Genomic DNA, 16,990 nt, shown 5'->3' on the forward strand with positions numbered 1-16,990 from the left:
CTATTAAGAAAAATGTTACTGTTTCGGTGGCTCATTTAATGACATATTGCCCAAGATTAAGTGAGGTTTAATTTCTCTGGAATATCCAGTTACCAGGATGAAATGGAATAAATGTTAGTATATGACAGCATGTATCCTTGAACCTTATAAGAGCATATTTAGAAATAAATAGCTTCAAACTATTGTGTCCCTTTGAAAAACTAAAAGACAAAGAACTTGTCAGATACAATTTTCCCACTTTCCGATTATCAGGAAGAAGGCCTATTCTATTTCTATGGTTAAAACAATCACAAAGCAAAAATCAAGGTGTTTACAGGGAAAATTGTTAAGAAGAAAAATGAAGCCATCAATTAGAGTAATCAACCTTATTCAAGGCTTAGGTTCAAAATATCTAAAAGGCATATTTTTCCTCCATTATTATTACTAGAAAATGAAGGCATATTTTCAAATCATTTTTGTGAGATTCTTTTACAATAGCAGGATGCTGCAAATCTTGTTCTAAGCACTAGAAATCTCGATTGTCACTTACATGTTACCTTCATTCTTTGCTCTGATTTCAGCATTTAATGAGTAGAATCCTAAATACACATAACATTTGCTTTTGTATGCTTAAAATGTCTGACCTTTACACCACATGAGTTTACAATTTAATTATATGATGGTACTAGGAAGACTACAAAATGAAATCACTCAATAGTAAAACTTACATGCCATAGAATGTTGCACACTGTGAGGTATAGCCAATATTACACAGTATGACTCCTCAAGCATATGGGAAATCATTCAACAGAATTACAGCTTTTCAGGGCAGAGATTTTTTAAACGCAAATAAGGTCAAAATTCCATTAAGGGACATGTGACATAGCCCAGCATTATTCATCAGTATGAAAACTAAAGCCTTTGGTGACAGCTCTTAGCAGTTAAAGCAAACATTTGCATAACACTTCGCTTAACATGGATCAAATTAAAAATGGAGAGAATTATTTGTGTTCTTTCAAATGCTTTCATTGCAAATAAGATATATTTTTGAAAGAGAGATAGTGTGAAAAAGGTCTCAAATTTGTACCTTGATACAGATTTCCAAGTTAATGGGAAATGAAGAACATGACACAGAATGAAAGGAACAAATATTATAACTTCTAGCATAGTACTGTCTTTATGAGAGAAAGCAAAATTTCCCAGTATCCAAGTCTGAATTAAGTACCTTACATGATGTTTCAGTTATCTATCACTGCATAACACATTACAAGAGTTAATGGCTTATAAGAACAATGACTTATTTCTCATGATTCTGTAGTTGGCTGTGCCCTTCTCTTGCTCTACGTGGGTGTCTACTGGAGCCTCGCTGGGGCCGCATTCAGCAGGAGAGGCTGGCCTGGAATGTCCAAGAAGGTCTCTCTCACATATCTGGGACTTTGTGTTGACCTGCTGGCCGTGGGCCTCGGTTTTCCTCATTGTTGCTAACTGTCCTCCAGAACTTCTCTACGTGGACTCTCAAGCAGGATACCTGAGACTACCTTATAGGTGGCTGCTGACTTCCCAAAGACAGGATTCTGAGAGGTTAAGACTCAGTGTGCAAACACATGTCAAGCTTCTGCTTGCATTGCTATGGCTGTGATCACTGTCATTGTGAAAGGGGAACACAAGGGTATAAAGTCCTGGGGGCATATTTACTACCCTCACCCCTCAATACAACAGCCTATCACCCTGTGCTGGTTTGAATCTGTAGTGTGCCCTGAAGGAGCCACGTTCTTTAACCTCATCCAGTACAGCTGGACAGGAGTTTTTTTATTGTTTCCATGGAGATGTGACCCACACAATTGTGGGTGGTAATTTTATTTGACTAGATGGTTTCCATGGAGATGTATCTCTACCTATTCAAGGTGTGGTTGCTCACTGGAGCTTTTTAAGAGGGAATCATTTTGGAAAAAGCTTTAGAGCCACCAGAAATGACAGAGCCAACAGAATGGATAAGATCCCTGGGGAAGCCATTGAGGAAACCTGGAAAGAAAGCTAGCAGACATCGCCATGTGCCTTTCCAGCTGGGAGAGAAATTCCAAATGACATTGGCCTTCTTGAACCAAGGTATCTTTTCTTGGATGCCTTAGTTTGGACATTTTTATGGTCTTGCCTTAATTTGGACATTTTCATGGCCTTGGATCTGTAAAGAAGCAAGTTAATAAGTTCCCCTTTTAAAAAGCCATTTGGTTTCAGGTATATTGCATTCCAGTGCTTTTATATATAAAACACACTCAAACATGAAATATCTTTTTACATGTAAATTAAAATGTATGTGATAAGAAAAAACTTACATTATTGGTTTGAGTTTTTTTTTTTACGTTCAAAACAAAAAAAAATGTTCAAATTAGAAATATTGCAGGTGAAGAATCCTTCATTTGTTAAGAAAAAATTGCCATTTTTAAATAAAACTGGGGAGATATTTCTAAAATCAACTGTTAATGTGGATTTTAGGAAATAACAAAACCAATTACCTTGTGTGCACTAATGTAAGAATCATTTTTCCAGACACCTAAAATTTCGATATCTTTTCTTTTCTCAAAAATAGTTTTAAAAAAAAAGGAAGACTCAAATTCATTTAACCAGGGATCAAGACCATCTTATTCCCTCAAAATAGCTTCTTATTGTTGTTTATGAGATATTCAAACAATGATAATAATAATTGATAATGGCAGTAATATATACATGCACACAAAATAAAAGGTGAACTAAGTACAGTGATTAATAACTTCACCGAAATCAATGATAAGTTTGCTTAAAGGCCCTAGTAAACTCACAAGAACATAAAGGAATAATCAGATAAAAAAAAAATGTAGGAGAGAATGAAAGAGAATTTTAATAAGCTTTATCTATCTTTTTTTCTTAAGGGCATTTGATCAACCAGATGAACTTGAGCTTTGATTTTCAGGGCTACAAGAGGCCCGGAACACCTGTGAGCCTTCCTAAGGTAGGAAATCTGAGAGAAGACACCCACTTAAAGTGGACCCCAAAGGATTACAACTTCACTATAGGGGTGAACCAAACAAACAAATAATCAAAGCAACCCAGCCTTTCCACAAGAATATCACAATGAAAGTTGCTTGTCTTAAATTTTGATATGGACTAGAGAGGGAAAAGATCTTCCTCAGGAATTCCTAACCCTAACACAGCTCTCAGGTGGCTTTGGAACAAGAACATACTACATGGATGGTTCAAAAAACTTCAAGTGAAGAATTTAACTTAGTAACCCTAGACTGGTGCCCCAGTTTCCTGGAAGAAGTAAAGTCTAATCTTTTTTAGAGGAACTCGTCTTCATCACAGAATTCAAAGAATTTTCACAGATAAACTTCCAAAAAATATAAGTTCACAGTCAAATGTGAAAGGAAAACAAGATATTATAAATTAGAAGCAGATGGCAAACTTACACAGCAGATTCATATCCAGAAAAAGTTCTGATACTATAATTATCAAACTCAATAAAAGAAAGGAATAGAAATTTGAAGACAGACAATGAAACTATAAAGCATAACCAACTAGTTAAAAAGTATTAAATAAAACTTTTGCAAAAGGAAATTATATTTGCCAAAATAGAAACATTCATTGTGTGTATGAGGGCACTATAAGAGAACTCAGAGTTTTCTGTATGATTTGTCTGTTGATCTTCAGCTTCTCTAATAAAAATTATTAAAAACTCAATTAATGGATTAAACAGGAAACAGATATAACTAAAGAATACACTACTCAATTTCAAGAGTGGTCATAAGACAATATGAGCAATGCATGGATAACAAGATTGAAAATATGAAAGAGAGACATGGATAAAAAGCAAGAAAGTCTAATACATGTAATTTTGAATACTAGAATGAGAGGGGAGAGAGAATGAGACAAAGGCAATATTTGAAGAGATAATGGTAGAATTTTCCTGAACAGATAAAAGATCAAGTGTACAGATAAGAAGTTCTATGAATCCCGATCAGGAGAAATAAAAAAAAAACAAAAACCCCTCATATTTATAAAGAGAAAAACGCTAAAGAAAAAAGACAGACTATTCTAAAGTATGATAATTAGATGATAAAAGCATCTGTGATAAAGAGTATGATTCCATATTTGATATTTGTCTGTGAAGAGTTTTTAAGTCCCACCACTTTCTCTTCACCAACTGCGCCACATCTGAGCAAGCTGACAAAGAAAAGCCAAGTTGTCCCTCCTTTGGTACCATTGAAGAGTTCAACCCACATGAGTCCTAACCAGTATGCAGGAAACCTCATCCCAGCCCCCTACTCACAATCAAATCCTATGTTCCAACCAAGCTCTTGAAGAGCTCAAGTGGGCATAGCTCCAAGACCAAAGAATACACTAGGCAGAGAGTTAGGCATGGATTTTACTGGGACTTACAAACAGAAGATCTTTCCCGGTGGCTGCCATCCAGAAAATGGAAGTCAGTGGTCCACAAAAAGGCAGGGAGTGCAAGGGACAGCTTATTAGGGTTTAGGACAAAAACATTCCATAGGGTGTGAGAGCAGAGTTTTGAAAGAGTCCATGACACTGGGGTCTGGAGTTTTATCACTTTATCAACAGTGATAAAGGAAAGGGAGTTTTAATACTTTGATGATACCATCTGTACATTCTTTTCCCCCTCCAGAAGAGGTCTGATGACCTTTAACTTCCCTCCCAGTCATTGCAGGTGGCTACATGCAGCAACTTAGTCCCAATATGGGGGTGGGAGGGTGCCCAGGTCCTGTGTCTCCACACCCTATCTCCTTCCCTTCTCTCTCAAACCATTTACGGACCAGTATGGGAGATTGCACTGCTCTCCCCAGAAAGCTTCATTATGCGAGTATCAAACTTTCTTATGTGAGGCATCTCCAGTTCTGACATCTGAACAAAATTTTGGGTTAGAGTCCATTTCACATTTACAGGATGGCTACAACTGACCCAGAAAAAAGCATATCCAGACAATGACCATCACTACCCAGGGCCTTTCTTCTCTTGCTTTGGCTTGCTACCTGCTGGCTGGTGTGGTATTTCAGCTGTGCTGCTCCCCACTGGCAAGCTTAAGCTTTGACTTTGAATGCCTTGTATTGCATTTGTCAAGTCTCTGTTTAGATTTAATTGACCTAAGTCAGAAATTTTAATAATTAGTATTTAGGTACAGGAATATGGGATTGGGTCCTCCTTAAAGTGGCCCCGGGTTTCACGTCTAAGGCTAGACCTATTTGTGTGTGTCTCAATTTCAGCATAAGCCATAATACACTAGGGTCCGAGGAGCAAGTCTTACCCTGTGACTACTGGATGTGTCTCAATCAGGCATTGACCATATTCTATAGAGTACTTGGAAAAGACTGATACTGTGTGCAGTATGCATAGCCATTGAGTGATGTGGAAGAAGAGGAAGTACCATGTTGCATGATGAGTTCACACCCCTAAAAGCCGATGGCTTATTATGACCCTACAGAAGAACTTTGTTGCTGTTACTCCTTAAGCTTCTTTCACAACAAAGATCTTGATCCTCAGGGTTTCAGGGAAAAAACATCCATGGCACGCCTCTGGAAGAGCTCCTGACTTGACCCCAGAGGAGGCCTCTAATAGTGAGGATACTCATTCCAGGCTTTCTGGAGGGAGAAATATATAAATATGAAAAGGTATAGAGAATCCCCCATCCTCAAAATATGTCCAGTAACCACCAAAACAAGAACACAGAAACCTGAATACAGGGGGAAAAAACAAAAAACCTGAAAACTCAATTTCATCCAGCTGAACATCAATAATTTACTAAAAGAATTTATGCATCAAAAAAGATAAAACGGCACTGATTGGCACTCTGTCTCTAAAATATAGGTTCTAAATTAACTTTGACACCTGCTGAAACGTACCAATTGGAAAACCTTCATATCTTAATCATTATGGTGACAGAAGTTATGGTTGCTCCTAGAGATTTCACTAAATTTAAGAAAGGTATCTTTTATAATCTTAGGAGACTTACTGAACATAAAACAAAGGACAAATATATATGTTTCACCTTCGCCTTGGAAATGTTGCCTTGCCTAAATCCCCTGTAGTCATACTGCCCATTTTCCTAAAGTATCCCAGTGTGGTCATAGACGCTCTGATCCAACCAGGTAATAAATTTAAATTAAATTAAAACTTTAGCACTTACAATTGGCTTGATAAAATGGTGTCCTTTGGACCTTTCCTCCAGATAAAACAGTTAATGTAGCCCAATATAAATGAAAATACGGCCTCAAAAGAATGAATCCCATTATGCAATACCTATTTAGAGAAGGGGTGATTATCCCCACTGCTTCTCTAATTAACAGCCCAATTTGGCCTGTTTTTAAATTTGAAAAGAATGAATGGCTCCACATAGTGGATTACTGCTACCTTAATTCTATAGTTGCAATAATTAAGGCCTTTTATTCAATATTATTGAAATTACTGACTTCATCTAATCAGCAATTGATAAATACTTTGTAGTCTTAGGTTTTGTTAATGTATTCTGTTCAGGTCTGTTTCAGTAGCCTTTCTAATGCAGTTTACCTTCACCTTGGAAGGGACACAATACACATTTAACTGGCTACTCACTGGCTATCTAAGCAGCCCTGCCATCACACACAATCTATTCAATTAAGATCTTGACTGCATCAATGTTCTCCAGAAGCACAGTATGACATCATACCAATAACATCCTTCTCAAAGAAGATTCATTGGACTTATTTATTTAGGGCATATAAATGGGCCATTCCCACACACATTGTACAAGGGCCCACCACCTTAGTTAAATTCCCAAAAATGACTGATACACTCAGGGCTGCTCCATCCATGACCTTGTCAGGAAATAGTTATTGACCCTGTTAGTACCCACAATGTTAAAACAAGCCCAGCCTCATTTAGGCTGTGGATTCTGGAGACATATTATTTATTTACAAATTTTTATGTATATCCATTTGTTCTGTTAATACAAATAAACTCACTTTGGATGGGGCCTTCTGCAGCCAAAGACTCTAGAATCTGTCCAAATTGAAAAGCAACAGACATTCTCATTAGTTCCCCAATTCTTTCACCTCAGAGACTTTACTAACCTCCTCTCATGCCTCCTCTCCTGATATCCTTGATCTACCTGTGATGGCCATAAGTTGCATTTGAGTTTCCAGTGCAAGAAATTTCCCTTCTTGGCACCATGCTATATGACATTAAAGCGGGAATTGCTGATCATACACTGGTTTCTCTTGGAAACAGAGGTTCTCACAAGACTTGAGCCCATGACCCTTTGTACCCAGCTACCCATTATACGTTGGGTCAAGGAAGCAGAATTCCAGATGCATGGCATGGCCCATGAAATGTCCTTGCTACAGGATAAAACCAAACGTGCACCTTTTAGCCTATTTCACCTGCAGGTGGGGAGGATGCAGACTTTTCTGTCCTCAGTCCCTTCCAGGTGCCCCAGTTTTAGAGAAGATCTTCCCTCTTCTGGTCTCTGCATCCCCTTGGTTACCTGTGGAGCCCACTTGGAATCAAGTAAGTGAACAGCAATGGTAGCACATGTAAGGCCAATAATGTCACCATAAAATACAATGAAGCTCACTGAAGAGTTATTACTTTTCATCTTTTACCTGCCTGTTCCTCATCAAGAATGATAAGAACAAAACCTAAGAGTCAGCACCATCAGCTAAACTTCAGTCAGTCATCCTAGCACAGAACACCTGAACGACAATCAGTGTGCACATTTTTACAGGCTATTTGGTCTGATCTGGCTGTGGCAGCAATGACGATTCCTTATCCAAGGTAAAGAACATTTACCTCCTAGATAATGGCAAAGTATAAATCAAGGTCACACATGTCACTGCACATGCTAAAACCACAGTAAAAGGCCCATCAAGACACTCATTTTTCCCTTTGGTGTTCCAGACACGATTGAGAATGTGACCAAGGAACTTCATTTCACATCTTGAAACAGACTATGCTAGGTTCTTGAACACAATGTTCAAAAAAATTTCACCTCCTTACCAGTTTCAGGCTACAGGCCTAATAGAATGCCACATGCCTTCTATAAGAAGAATTCTATAAGCAGAATTGGAGTATGTTTAGTTTATTGTAGATACAGCTGGTTATGTAAAAAAATATTGATAGATGTGCAACCATACATGGATTAGGATTCACATAACTATTTCCTTGTTCTGTCAGCTGAAAGAGCCTAAAAGCAATGATACTCCAGTACCAATCAGTAGACTTAGCTCTAAGGTCTTGGTTTCTAATATGCTTCTCCATTGAAAGCTTACCAGGGATCCCAGAAAAAAATGACTGATTCTATGTTGGGGGCAGGTTATACAAAATGTACCTGAAGAATCTTGCAGAGTCAGAAAGTAAAGTGCTTGAACACACACACGTACACAAACAAGGACAAAAATATATCAAGGGTCACAGGACCCAAATGAAAGCACTCCCAGTGAATGAAGCTGGAATAATCAGAACCACAAAATAAATAACATATTGAATTATAACCCACATTATAAAATAAATACCCCTGAGTCCATAGTAGCTTTGATGGTCAGGTTCAGATGTCAACTTGGCCAAGTGATGGTGCCCAATTGTCTGGCCAGGCAAGCAGTGGCCTAACCATTACTGCAAGGATATTTCATGATTGGGTAATAAACCAGAAGGTTGGTTTTAAATCATCAGTCAGTTTATTACATCTGTGGCTGATTACATCCACATTCAACTAAGGGTGGGTCTTCTGCAGTGAGAGAATCCAATCAGCTGAAGACCGTTAAAGGAGAAGAGAGAATTTTCATCTTTTCTTCAGCCAATGAACCTCTCCTGCAGAGTTTGTCATGGACTCTCATTGGAGTTGTCAGCCTTGTGGCCTGCCCTATGGATTATGGACTCCTGTATCCCCAAGGTTGCGTGAGACACTTTTATAAACCTCATATTTACAGGTATCTCCTGTTGGTTCTGTTTCTCTAGGGAGCCCTTACTAATGCAACAGTGTTATTTCCTATGAGATATTTGTCATCTTTTTCTGTGCTCCTATGCACGTGATGTGACTTTCACATTTAAAATTTTTCCTTTATCACTAGTTTTGAGCAATTTGATCGTGGTGTGCTTTGTGAAGTTTTTTCATGCTTTTTGTGCTTGGGGGTTAACTGAATATCTTGGATTTGTGGGTTTATGGCTTTTATCAAATTCTGAAATTATTCAGAATTTATTTCTGCAAATATTATTTCTGCGCATCTCCCTACCATTTGCCTCTTTCAAGGACTTTAATTGCACCTTTATTAAGCAGTTTCACATTATCCTACAGTTCATTGTTGCTCTCTTTATTCTCTGTGCTTTATTTTGATAATTCCTGTTGCCATGTCTCCAGTACATTAATCTTTTTCTACCTTGCCTCATCCGTAGTAAATCCCAGCCAATGTAATTTTTGCATCACACATTTAGTTTTCTTCTCCAAAGATACAATTGGGGACTATTTTTTCTATCTGTCAGGTATTTGTTTAACCTTTTGTGCATATGGAACAGACTAAAAGAGCATTTTTTATGGAATATAGTCAAACAATTATTTTAATGTCTTTGCTAATTCTAACATCTGTATCAGTTCTATTGATTGATTTTCCTTCTCATAATCAGTTGTATCTTATGCTTAATTTTATGCCCAGTAATCTTAAGTCAGATGTCCATTATTGTGAATTTTATTTGACTAGTTACTGCATATTTTTGTATTCCTGTGAATATTTTTAATCTTTCTTCTGTGATGAAGTTAAGTTACGCTGAAAAAAACTGATCATTTTGTGTCTTGCTTTTAAGATTTTTAAAGTAGGACCAGAGCAAGACTCAGTTTAAGGCTATTTATTCCCCCACTCCCAAGGCAAAAACCTTCTGTCTACTTTACTCAATAAACCCATGAATCCCAAAGCTTTCAAGTGTAGTTGGTGTAAACACTGTGCCAGGCCCTGCGTGATTGCCAAGCACTGTTACCGCTAATCATAACCTTGATAATTGTACTGTGGTTAGATAAAAGAAGAGCATTTTTTATAAGAAACACACTCTAATGTATGTTGATGCAAAGAAACATCTTGCCTGCAACATATTTTCAAATGTTCAGATAAGTTATTAATGTCTATGAGCATATATGTGTACGATAGAAGTGTGTGCATATATAAATATGTAGAAACATATACAGAGAAAACAAATTATAACACGGTTGTGATAAAATGTTGCCATTCAGGGAATTGGCGTGAAGTGCAATATAATTTTTGCAACTTTTTTTTAAGTCTGATATTTATCAAAATTAGTTTCTTTTAAGTAAATTATTTTAAGACTAATAAAATTTGAAACATTTCTTTTAAAAGGAGATAAGAAATAAGTAACAATTATCAGAAATGTAATAGAACATAGGCACACAGGGTATGGATATTAAATATAAATAGATTAATATAATTATTAATTATGATAATCATTTAGATGGAATTGACAAATTTTTAAAGAATCATAGCTAAAATGGATTCAAGGTTAATTATAATACCTGAATAATCCTATAATTAAAGTTTAAATTCTTTTTATGAAGAAAACTTTATGCCTAGGTAGTTTGACAAACAAATACAACGAACATTGAATAACCAAAAAAAGTATTTCTTATACAAATTATGCCACAGTGTAGAAAAAAAGCAAACATACTGAATCTATCAGACTAAAAAAAGTATGATATTGAAACTTCATAAAAAAAAGTATGAGAAAGATAATTACAGGTCAATTTCACTCATAAACATAAATATAAATATCATTTAGAATTTGCGATTAAAACCAACAGTGAAATAATTCACTATGAAGATGGACTTACCCAAGGAATACTGTTAGCTGTTGTTAGAAAAATCAACTAATGAGATGAATCATGATAGCAGAGTAAATGAAAAGAATCATATAAACATGTTAAAAGATACAGGAAGAAATTACAATATTTCATATCTATTCATGATAAAAATACTTAGAATTCCAAAACTAAGTAACAACTTCCAAAATTTGAGTAAAGAAATCAGCAAAAACCAATAGCAAGTATCATACTTAATATTTAAAAGTGAAAGCATTTCCTTTAAAATCAAGAACAAATCATGAGTGCCTACTATTCAGCACTTTACTGACAGTCCTAGCAAAGCCATGTCAGAAAATAAATCAAATGTTTAGGCAGCGGAAAGTAAGAAACAAAGTGTCATCATTGACAGATAAGATTGTCCATATAGAAACTCCAAAGCATCAGCAAATACATCATTAAATTTGAAAATTATGTTTAGCCAGTTTTCTAGGTACAAAATCAATATTAAAAATCAATTATAATTCTATACAACACAAAATAAGATCAGTTTCATATTCAAAAGAATGTATCCATATAATAGTGTGCAAGAATTTTATGGAGAAAATTGTGAAACATTAAGGATATTAAATAAGCTTCCAAAAATGGTAAATATGTTATATACAGAAGTGAGGAGATTCAATATCATCTAGATGTTAATTTTCTCCAGGTTGATTTGAGAAGTCAATACAATTCTCATCAGAATCATCATATACTTCAGCTGTGGTGGTTGACTAGTGATTTTACAGTGTACATAAAGAATAAATAACCAAGAATTGTCTGTTTATTAAAAGTAAAGCAAAAGGGGGTATTTATCTTTCAATATGGTATGACTTACTATAAATATATATTAAATAAAGCATTGTAGAATTGCTCAGAAATTGAAAATTGACCAATTGAGCAAAATAGAGAACCAAGAAATTGATTCCTAATTATATGAACTTGATTATGACAGAATTGTCACTGCAGATCAGTAGGAAAGGATAGATTATCGATTTAGTAGTGCTGGTGTACATCTGCAAAAATGAAAAAAATATATAAGGTTGCTCCCCTATCCCATATTATAAACAAAAAAATCAATTTCAGATCATTAAACTACTAAATATGAAAAGTAAGTTAATATTTGGGGAAAACAATATAGAAGAAAATCTTTTGACTTATGAAGAGAGATGGGCTTCTTAAAACACAGAACCATTTATAAGGCAAAGGGCTGATAAATTTAAATAAATTAAAATAGAATTTCTGTCTATGAAAAGTATCACAAAGGGAATGAAAATTCAAGCCATAAATAGGTGATAATTGAAAAACATAATTTCTAATGATACAGAATATGTAATTTCTAAAATCGCTGAGAACAATAAAAAGACTAATAAGCTTAAAAGAAAAGGACTTAAAGAGCCACACTATGCAGAAGAAGAAACATGGATAGTCAATAAACATATGAAAACATGCTCAATCCTATTGATAATCTCAGGGTGCTAGTCACGGTTCCCCAGGGAAACAGCACTGACAGGATGTATACCTATAGCCTTGCTTCCTATGTATATGTAAATGCTAATAGGTTTATATAGGAATTGGTTCATGCCATAATAGGGATTGGCAATTCCAAATTCCATAAGTAAGGCTGCAAATTGGAAATGATAAAGGTGACATTGAATGCCCCAGGAGAAGCTGGCTAGTTGAAGTAGAAACAGAAATTCTTCTGAGTGCTGAAATCTTCAGTTCATCCTTTAAGGCCTCCAACTGATTGGATAAAGTGACTCTTCTTGCTCCGGAAGGCAAGTTCCTTTGTTGATTGTATATGTAATTAGCCACGGGTGTAATCAACTGACTAAATCCATCTGAGAAATACCCTCTCAGTAACAAGCAAGCCAGTGCTTGTTTGACAAAAAAATTTGACACCAAATCTAGCCAAGTTGACATATGAAATTAACCATTAGACAGGGAAATAACAAATAAATTTCCAATGGCTTAATATTTCATATCCAACATATTGGCAAAAAATTTGAAATTACAACCACTTTGGAAAACAAGTTAGCATTATTTTGTGAAGTTGATAGCCACATGCTCTATAATGTAGCAATTCTACTCCTAGATTTATACCCTAAAACAATCTGTGCACATATGCCCTGGGCAACTTTTCAAGGATGTTCATGTTTGTAGTATCAGAAAATATCCATCAAAAGTAGAAAGAGCAAATAACTGTTAGTGTATTTGTATGCTGGAAGATAATACAACAGTGAAAATGAATAACTTATTGACATGTGAAAAAAGAGATGAATTTTAGGAACAATTGCATTACTATTCTACAAGAATTTGCCAGCATATCTCAGGCATAAATGCATGCAATCAATGCATATATATTAAGTATTTTACTTTGTAAAATTATACTTCAGACTCTCAAACATCTCCATTTCTAATTATTATATTATGAAGTCTTTTCTATGAAATGTAATTTCTCAAGTAAATCAGGCTAATAGGCTATATTCATAGTTAATTACTTTTTAAATTTGACAGAAGAAAACAAAAACACAAGCAGTGCACTATTTGTATTACATCTATGTAAGATATTTTATAACAGAGACTTTTTGTAAAAGAAACATCTTCTTATTTATTGGTATGACTGAAAATAGGAGTGGTTAGGGAAGAAAGCATCCCCAAATTTCAAAGGATACAATAACACTAAATATACAATCAGTCTCTGAGTCCAGTGAATAATGTATATTATAGAAAAGTAGAAAACTCAGTTTATGAATGTACTGTCAGGAATATTAAAGGTAAAAATATATCACAAGGAGAATCAAACGCAAAAATTGAGTGTATGACCCATGGACTATGGTAAAATCAACTTAATAATGGTTTGTTACACTCATTTCTCTTTTTGAACAAAGTCCAGCTTTAATTAAAATCTTCTCATTCAATCAGATGGAGCTGCAGATGAGATTAGTTGAAACTGTCTATTGTTCTTATTCATTTTAATGTACTGCATTTCAGCATTAAGAAGCAATACAATAGAAAAGCATTTCACTAACTCTTCAAAGAGGTATGTTATGATTCTAAATTTAATTAAATTAGATTAGTTGCACATGATTTATCTTACTGAAAATCCAACGCAATTTCTAAGAGATTCCCTCCTCCTGCTACCCCCCCCACTGTCATCCACCACTCCTGAGTTCAAAATTAGAAAATCTATGCTGAGCTCCTGTTATTCTCTTTAGTAAACAATAGAACATTTTGTATAAAGCCATCTTTTTTACTTTTCTAATCTACCTGACAAACATAAATAGGAATCCATAAAGAAGTCACTAATACCAGCATTAACTGAATGTACAACTGACTAGTTAAAAAAAAGACATGTACAGTTATGAATCAGGCATAATTCCCCTTTGCTTCTTACCTTCTGTGTCAAAATATCTACAGATGGATATACTTTGGGTATTTACCTACTTGCTGCCTATGAACACAGTTGAGAAAAATCAGTCTGGAAAAAAACTACATTAATTCATACATTCCTGTGACTAAAGTTAATCCAGCTGCCTCAGAAACTACTTAAATGTCTTCTAGCAATAAGATAACACTATCCCTGGGATCCAATGTGCATCTCTGTGTATATGTTTGCTGATAATGCAACAATGTCGGTATGTTTTCTGTTGATTTAAGCTGCTAGATTATGGATCTACTTGTCATGTGGTACTAAATAGCTAATACTGTTTCGAGTACTTGGCAGAGGAAGGAACTGAAGGATTTTGAGATGAGTGTTGGTGAGAGTAAGAAGAGTCTTGAAGAAGCTGCAGAAGCAGGAGAGATTTGAGATAGCTGTAGGCAGGGCTTAAAGGATAGTAAGAAAACCCTCACTGGAAATTGGAGGATATGGTTCCCTGTATAGAGTGACAGAAACTGTGGCAATATGATCGCCTACACTGATATGGAAAATAGAAAATGTGTCTAATGAGCTAGGTGATATAACTGAAAAGATTTCAAGGCAGAATGTTGGAGGTGTTACTTGGTTTCTTCATGCTGCTAATATTAAAATGTGAGAGGAAAGAGATAAGAACTGTTCAACAAAAAATGATCCAGGCCTTGGCGGTTTTTTTTAATTTCCAGACTCGCCAGATGGCAAACAATGCTAAAATGAAGAAAATGGCTTCTGAGCAAAGATCAAATCTAGAGTATTCTCAGGAAAGAACGATTTAAAGATGAAGTGGAGGATATTGCTATAAAATTATTTGTTAGGGCCTCAGAAAGAGTCAATGTGGGGAGCCAAGAATCATTTAGTTAAGCAATAGGGATTCTAAGAAGCTTAAGATGAGTTGCCCACAGCAGTTTTCAGTATAAGTCAAAGAGGAAAAAAAACTCATCTCAAATATATTCAGGGCATGGATTTTATCTAATTATGCAAACCCCAGTAAGATTCACAGAAAAACCAAATACTTTTAAAGAATAATATTGACCGAAATGCTACCAATTTGCCCAGAAATGAACAGAGGTAGTAAGAGAGGCTTGTATCCTACAAATTCTACTGTCAATAAGCAGCTGAGAAAGCTATATAGCCATAAACAAAGCTAGTAATGATTACTTATAATGCAGAAATGAAACTCCAGAGGGTTGAGCCAAGAAACAGAGAATCAATCCTGGGCAGCAGTGAGACCTAGAACTAACCAAAGATCTTCCAGCATTTTCTGAGCAGAGTTTCAGAATTTCTATGGACTCATGACTTATGTGTATCACCTATTTTCTCCGTTTTTGAACAGGAGTGTTTATATAATTATGTATGCCCATCCCACCATTAAATATTGGGATTTGGGGTGGGGAGGAGAGATGAGTTCACAAGCCTTTAGATTCAGCAGAACTTTACTTGGGGAGCTACATGAAAGAAATCACACCCAAGGAAAGTTATTTTCACCTGGATCTGATTTAGATGATGAAATTCTAGACTTTGAGATGATGCTGTGAAGGGATGAGACAATAGTGAGGGAGAGGTTGGGTATTTTTGCGTGTGGGAGGAATGTAAATGATTAATGATAGAGGTGTACTGGGGTACTCTAAAATTTTTCTACAATTTTTTTCATACTCCTCCTCCCAAGAAGTGGGGCTTAATTCTGCTCCCCTTGAGTGTTGAGTGGATTGAGAGACTCACATCTAATGAATAGAATGTGGCAGAAGTGACAGTGTGTGACTTCCAGGGCTAGGTCACAAAAGACAGTGTGGATTTCACCTTGTGCTCTCTCTCTCTCAGATGACTTCCTCTGAAGAACTCTATCTAGCTGCCACGTTGTAAGTAGACTCAAACAGCCCTCTGGAGAGGTGCAAATAGGAAGATATTAAGTCCTTCTGCAAACAATCAGTAAAGAACTGAGGCCTCTATGGTGGGTCACATTAGTTATTTATTATTGCCTATCAAGTAATCACAAACTTAGCATACAACAACATGCATTTATTATTATCTCAGTTTCTGTGGCTCAAAGTACAGACAGGGCTTAGCTGGAATATGTTGTGTCTCATGGCTGCAATCAAGGTGCTGACCAGATGGATTTCTCATCTGTAGACTTGGCTGGGGAAGAATCCACTCCAAACTCACCCAGATTACTGCAAGAATCTTTTTTTCTTTTTTTTTTTTGTAGCTGTAGGATCAACAATCTTGAATTCTTGCTGGCTGTTGTCTGGAGTCCACCCTCTGAGTCGGAGGCCATCTGAGGTTCTGAAAGCCCACCTGCAGTTCCTTGCTTGAGCTTTCCCAACATGGCCATCTACATGATGAAGCTAGCAAGGAGAGTCACTAAAGTGACCCAGGGAGTAACTAGCAAGCTGGAGTCTAATATAGCATAATACAATCCCAGGAGTGGTATCCCATCACCTTTGCCATATTCTGTTAGTTATAAGCAACTCACAGATCCTACTCATATTCAAGGGGAAGGAATTACACAAAGCATGAACACCAGGAAGTGAAAGTAATCTGGGGAGGGGGTGACCTTAGAGTTCGTCTGCACAGAGGACCTACAGAGAAAGTCAAGAACATTTCTGAGCAAAGTTGACAACATGGCACTCCTAAAACTGACATAATGATATATGAATGGCAACTTGAGGTTTTAAGCAGAGGATAAAATAATTACATTGATTATACATTAGAATTACTTAAATTTATGAATCAAATAA

General features: G+C 35.9%; 1 pseudogene; it reads left to right on the forward strand.

Moving 5' to 3' along the window:
- The first annotated feature begins 1,608 nt into the window (after window positions 1-1,608).
- The window catches only part of LOC143649124 (jupiter microtubule associated homolog 2-like), a 75,447-nt pseudogene continuing 60,065 nt past the window's right edge, over window positions 1,609-16,990 (forward strand).

Source organism: Tamandua tetradactyla, chromosome 11 (assembly GCF_023851605.1).
Source record: "Tamandua tetradactyla isolate mTamTet1 chromosome 11, mTamTet1.pri, whole genome shotgun sequence".
Classification (NCBI taxonomy): Eukaryota; Metazoa; Chordata; class Mammalia; order Pilosa; family Myrmecophagidae; genus Tamandua; species Tamandua tetradactyla.